The sequence below is a fragment of the Miscanthus floridulus genome, chromosome 6, assembly GCF_019320115.1.
Source record: "Miscanthus floridulus cultivar M001 chromosome 6, ASM1932011v1, whole genome shotgun sequence".
NCBI lineage: Eukaryota > Viridiplantae > Streptophyta > Magnoliopsida > Poales > Poaceae > Miscanthus > Miscanthus floridulus.
This window is the reverse complement of record NC_089585.1, coordinates 93671728-93679066: the sequence shown is the minus strand read 5'-3', so window position 1 is coordinate 93679066 and position 7339 is coordinate 93671728.

Here is a 7339-nt window from a genome sequence, read left to right as displayed (position 1 = left end):
AGCCGGCCGGATTCTATGGCTGGTCCCAGCGCAGGCATAATTCCTCCGAGAAGCTGAATTCTCGGTCAGCCAGAGCCAGCCGGCGGCTGCTTTCAGTCGAGAGAATTCGGGATCGTCAGCGGCGCACCATGTGCGGCCACGGTCCATGATACTAGAACTGTAGCCGGCGAGCCGACGACCGCACCGCAGGCACGTGAACTCGAGTGGCGGCCGCGGCGCCGGGCACGCAGCGCGTCCACCCTTTCCACCTCAGCTCACACCGACAGTTGAGTTCCACTCCCACCCGACGCACCCGGAGACCGCGCCCCCACGCCTTCCACCCCCGGTCTTGCTCGCGCAGCGCGCACTCCGCCCGCTAGTCCGCTACCCCACCCGCGCGCGCGCTCCCCCGTCTGCACGTGACAACGGTGAGTAAACCGAACAAAAGCGAGGGAAACCAGCGAAAGACCCGCCAGTCAGCCACTAGTCACAAAGGCGAAGGGGGAAAAAAGCTTGAGGGAAGACATGAAGTGGATATGGGATGGCGTATGGGTCGGAGTCGGATGCGGATGCCCCCGTGCTCGCTGCTTTGCTTTCTGGCCCATCATCATCTGCCAGACGCCCAGACCGTCACACGCGCGCAGCCGGACGCCGCAGGTCCACCGGCGCGAAGTTGACAACAACGCCGCGCGCCCTTGCCCGAGCCCGCCGTCTTCTGCCTTCTTCATGACTTCATGAGGGACCCGCGATCCACGCGGTTGCCCGTGCGGCCGACTGCTCGAGCGACGCGGGGGCTCGACACGACGCCATGACCCCGGCTTAGGGCTCGTTCGTTTGAGTCATTCCAGCCCCGTAACGATTTCTGCTCAAGTCCGCTACATATAAATTAAATAGACATTCCTGGCGGGAACGGTTCCGGGACGTCATTCCCCGGGAACCGAACAGGGCCTTAATCGGAAGCTGTTAAAACCCATCGAGTTTTGCGAGCACCACAGAATTCGGAGCATTGGTGGCTCGTCCACGTGTCGACACGTCGCGCTACATGTTTTTGCAAAAAACGCCCTCAAGCTTTTTGGAAAGCAACCCGCAGCCCAGACCTCCCGATGTTCATCGCCCTCACTCCCGCACGGGCTGGGTGGCCCGAAACCCTAGCTTCCCTCGTCTCTTCCCTCTTCTCGCCTTCACTCGCTGTGACTGAGGAACTCACAGATCTGCGGGGACCTCCTCTCCCCTCCCCTCCCCTCCGCTCGCGGTGACGGGGCAGCTCACGGATTTGCGAGGACCTCCTCTCCCCTCTGCTCATGGTGACGGCACAGATCTACGAGTCGGTGGCATCTCTCCTCCCCCCGTCGCCACCGCCGCTCGATGCTAGCCGCCATCACTCCTCCACCTAAGGCTCTCGTCTCGAACCACATCGAGCCGGAGGCGCTGACGCGGCACGTCGTCTGGTGGTGCGCAGAGGTGAGCAGATCTGCAGTTGGCGGCGGGGTCCAGGTCTCCACGTCAAGCTGGCCAACATCGGTGACGAGGGCCAGTCGCTTCCCTCTCAGACTCCACCGGTGCGTTCCCTTCCCAAATATGCTTAGTTGAATGCCATTAGATTTATAGAAAAGTTTCTGCAATGAAGTATCAGAACGAACTGACTGATTGGTAGATTTCCACGCATTTCCATTCCACCGTTTAGCTATATCTGAGCCTTTTGACAGGGTAGCACCAGTTTTTTTATCTACTGAAAGATCCAATTTATTGTGCCTTTCTTCATATTCTGCGCACCCCCCCCTCTCTCTCCTTAATGTTTTTATTTGCAGGGACAATGAGCTTGGCATATTTATTCAAAGTTTGGTTACACCGTGGGCAGTGGCGGATGCACGATGCGGGATAAGGGGGGGCTAAAACAATGGAGATGTTGATTTGTATGAAGATTTAATGGTGAAATCAAGCTTTTGCTACAGTGATTAGTGGTGAAATCAAGCCATTAGGGGGGGCTGGAGCCCCCCCCAGCCCCCCCCCCCCCCCCCCCCCCCCCCTTTGGATCCGCCCCTGACCGTGGGTGCAAAAACGAAATAAGATGAAAATAGCTAGAACTGAAAAAAAACTCCATAAACATTGAATTTCTGTCTGAATGAAACTATGTCAGCAACAACTATGTTGCAAGCCTGCAAGTTACACAACCTGCTATGCTTTGATTGAAATGGTTTTATTGATGTCGCTATTTATCTTTTAGCATTTTTATCTTTCTGAAATTAATTATTTAGGACTGAATTTCCAACAGTTAATCCTTCTATGTGAGTTGTGAGCAGAATTTCTTTTTGTTCTTATGAGTAACTTTTGCAAGAGATTACTATTTCTGGTGGCGATGCGGATGCGGATCCCATCTCTCACAGCATGCTTTCTGGAGCTGAAGGTCAGTGCCTCCATTTTTGTATATCTTGTCTCTCTTTTTTTTGCTTGATGTGCTCATGTGTTGCGTGTACAAAAACTCCAGGTTCTTTGTTGTTGACATTCTGGTGGTGATGCAGATGGGCTGGTAAACCGACATTTTCAAAGTGACATCCAAGAACCTGGTATGTGGTAGGAGATATAATGTGGTTGATTGGCTTGGACATAGTTGCATGCATCTGGTGATTGGCTTGGCTCGCTGCTATGGGTTAGTCTGATTAGGTATCTTGATCATGGTCATGTGTTATATGTATTCTAAATACGTGATCTTGGTAATTTTCGATTTTTTTTAATTTTAACACTTTTTGGAAACTAATTTTAAATCTAACACGGTCGTTTTTTTTAAAAAAAACTAACACTTTTGGCCGCGCCTATTTCCCTGGCACGACCAAATGCCTGTGCCGCATCATGCATGGTGGCGCGGCCACTGGCTGACGTGGCGACGACCGGAATCGTGACCGTTGACGTGGCAGGGCCTGCCGCGCCACCTATCTTGACGCGGTAGTGCCGCGCCACGGCGCATGGTGCGGCGGTACCTGGACGGTTTACCGTCTCCATCGTGCCTCGTGCTTAGAACTGCGCCATATTGCGGCCACTACCAAGACCTGTACCGCGTTTCAGATGTATGTTTCATGTGTTTTCTCTTTCAACGGCCGCCCATATTAACCACCGTAATGACTGGTCTTCAGTTCCCCTTTACACGTCCCTCACATTAATTATAGGTGAATCAATCGATCACAAGCACTCGTGGACTCGTGGTGTTGCTCCTAAACAACTCATAGGATATATACGTATGCACTCATCGTGGAAGTTCATCAGATGCTTTCGACTTCTGGCCTCCTCCTCCCTATCTATCTTTTCAGCTCCATAGAATAGATAGAAATGCAACTATAAAGCTACGATCCTGGATTCCTGGTGGATGATTTTCAGGTTGTGGGGATATATAATCTGTTCCTCAATTGTTATTCGGTGCTCATCTGTTGTGTAGTATCTTGGGACGCCAGGAAAGCTAATCATGACGACAGTGCTGCCGCTGAAAAGTCCTTGTTTTGTTTTGGTAATTGAGTGACAACCTAGGTAGACTAATTGTGTTTATATGAGATACATAGGTGATTAGTCCACAGGTACATATGTGTGAGCAATATATGCCATGAAGGTAAAAATGGCTTAGAAACGTTGCAAAGCTCACACATGTGATGATGAAGGAGCTCATTGCACATGAGACATGACATTGAGTCATGTGATCAATGTGGAGAAGATCAAGACAAGACTTGGCTTGATGGACCGGTTGCAAGCGTGAAGGGCAAGTCGGAGGCTTTGGAGCAATGGACCGCGTGGCGGTGAAGCTTGAGCAAGACTTGGCGCCGATGGATGAAGGCAACGGTGAAAAGCAAATGAAGTCAAGATCGATAAACCAATATGATCACGTGATGATATGAAGTGGATCATATCATTGTTGATCGTGTTGGTGCATGTGTTGTATCGACATTGGAGGAGATGGAATGGAATGCGCAAGGCAAAGGTATAACCTAGGGCATTTCATTTCACCGGTCATAGGTGTGTAGAGAAGTTGATGACCGGGTTTAGGATAGATGGCCGTACTATCAAGAGGGGCAAACTTGTTTGCATATCGGTCATCTAAGTGCCACTCGAGTGATCTAACTTTACATCGTTGCTAGGATTGAGTGGCATGGCAAGCTGAGTGCCTAATCCTTTGGAAAACGTTTGTGAAAATGCTAACACACATACACATGGTGGTGTACACTTGGTGGTGTTGGCACATTTACAAAGGAGATGAAATTGGAGTTGATGTGGATCAACTCAGCGAAGGAACAGAGAGAAGGGTTCAAAACTCCACCGGCGCCCTATACAGAAAAGATAGGGTCTCACAGAGTAGACCAGATGCTGGTCACATGGTGACCAGACGCTGGGGTCCTATGTCCGATCAGTGGCTGCAGAGAGCGTGCAGGCATTGGTCTTCGACCGGACGCTGGCGCTGAAAGTGACCGGACGCTGACAGGGTGCGTCTGGTCAGGCTGATGTACGCTGACGTAAGTGACACAGAAAAGTTGGAGAAGGACCGGACGCTGACGTTGCGTCCGATCGTGACCGACCGGACGCGTCCGGTCGCGACTGGTAATGACCGGACGCTGGGGTTGCTGCGTCCGGTCAGTTTGTGCAGCTGTGTCCGGTCATCACTTGACCGTTGAGATCAAGTGACTGAGGTTCAATGGAGGCAACACGTGGCGAGCATCCGTTGACCGGACGCTAAGGTCATGTGTCCGGTCGATATGACCGGAGCGTCTGGTCATCTCGAGTTTTGCCAAGTGAAGGGGTAACGGCTAGTTTAGCCCGTTGAAGGGTCGAGATGGCGGACTAGAGGGGGGTGAATAGTCCTTTCTAAAAATAATTACGTCGGCTAACCAAAACAAGTACGAAATTAAGACTATCGGTCTAGCCAAGACTACACCCCTCTATCTATGTTCTCTAGCACCTTTCAAAGATACTAATCAAGCAACAAAGGTGCCGGGCTAGCTAGAGCTCACCTAACTAATTCTAGAAGCAAGGTCACACAAACCTATGCCTCTAGTACTTTAAGCAACAAGGAAGCTCCTACACATGCTAGTAAGCAAAAGCACAAAGCCAACTAAGCTCACTAGTAATGCTCAATAACAAGGCAACCAATGTCAAATTAGAGAGTGCAAATACTTAGCTACACAAACTAAGCAATGTGACTAACAAGGTTGCGCAACCCAAATTAGCCACGCATGGGAGCTACTTCTATGCTCACAAGCAAGAAGGTAACTAGTAAGCTACACAAGCTAACTAATTACAAGAGCAACAACACAAGCTTAATGTATATGAAAATAATCGCAAGCTTGTATAACGGGGATGCAAACCAACGGGAAGAACAAGGTTGACACGATGATTTTTCTCCCGAGGTTCACGTGTTTGCCAACACGCTAGTCCCCGTTGTGTCGACCGCTCACTTGGTGGTTCGGTGGCTAATTGGCATCACCCACCAAGCCCGCACGTCAGGCGCCGCAAGAACCTATCCCGAAAGTGAGGGTAGCTCAATGACACACTTTACTAAAGTTGCTCTTCACGGCTCCTGCGGGGCGAGCACAATGCCCCTCACAAAGCACTTCTCCGGAGCGCCGCACAAGCTTCTTGCGGGTTTCGACGGAGACCACCACCAAGCCGTCTAGGAGGTGGCAACCTCCAAGAGTAACAAGCACCACCAGCTTGCAACTCAATCACCTAGTGCCACTCGATACAACCTCATGATGCAATTGCACTAGAATCGTTCACTCACACAATCGGATGATCTCTATCAAGTATGTGTGAGATGGAGGGCTCCTAAGCACTCTCAAGCATGGACACAAAGTCCTCCAAGGTGCTCAACACCAGCCATGGACAAAGGCCACTTCTATTTATAGCCCCATGGGCTAAACTAGCCGTTACCCCTTCACTGGGCGTTTTTCGGGTCGACCGAATGCAGCACCGGACGCACCGATCGTGCATACAGGACGTGTCCGGTCACTATACCGGACGTGTCCGGTAGATGCCAGACCGCCATGTGTCCAACCGTTGCCTCCAATGGCTCTCTGACACGATGACCGGACGCACAGTACCGAAACAACCGGACGCTCAGCCGTTGCATCCGGTTGAGTCCAGTAAGCCCCCAGTGCCGACCAGACGCGACTATTAGAAGCTGACCGGATGCTGAGCCTCAGCGTTCGGTCGAGCACAGTAAGCACCCACGGACGACCGGACGCGTCCAGTCACACCAGACCGGACGTAGCCAACGTCCGATCAATTGTTCCACCAAACACCGATTTTGCTGATTCACACCAGACGTGTCCGGTGTGGCGATCGGACGTGTCCAGTCGCTAAGTACGTCGCCAAACACCGGACATGTCCGGTCACCATACCGGACACGTCGGGTCACTCTTTAACCAGCGCGACTAACTCCTTTTCAACTCTTTCTTCTTCACCCTTGCTCAAATGTGCCAACCACCAAGTGTATCACCTTGTGCACATGTGTTAGCATATTTTCACAAACATTTTCAAGGGTGTTAGACACTCAACTTGCCACGCCACTCGATCCTAGCGATGATGCAAAGTTAGATCACTCGAGTGGCACTTAGATGACCGATATGCAAACAAGTTTGCCCCTCTTGATAGTACGGCCATCTATCCTAAATCCGGTCATAAACTTCTCTACACACCTATGACTGGTGAAATGAAATGCCCTAGGTTATACCTTTGCCTTGCGCATTCTATTCCATCTCCTCCAATGTCGATACAACACATGCACTAACATGATCAACAATGATATGATCCACTTCATATCATCACGTGATCATATTGGTTCATCGATCTTGACTTCACTTGCTTTTCACCATTGCCTTCGTCCATCGGCGCCAAGTCTTACTCAAGCTTCACCGCCACGCGGTCTATCGCTCCAAAGCCTCCGACTTGCCCTTCACACTTGCAACCGGTCCATCAAGCCAAGTCTTGTCTTGATTGTCTCCACCTTGATCACATGACTCAATGTCATGTCTCATGTGCAATGAGCTCCTTCATCTTCACATGTGTGAGCTTTGCAACATCTCCAAGCCATTTTCACCTTTATGGCATATGTTACTCACACACATGTACCTGTGGACTAATTACATGTGTATCTCACATAAACACAATTAGTCCACCTAGGTTGTCACTCAATTACCAAAACCACACAATGACCTTTCAATCTCCCCCTTTTTGGTAATTGATGACAACTCTACAAAGATATAGAAATTAAGCTCTTTTGGATTCATGTTGCTTGCCCAAGCAATTTTACCATGTGAAAATGATTTTGGACAAGTACCACAAACCCAAGATGGTAGTATTAGCTCTCCCTACATATGTGCTAGAA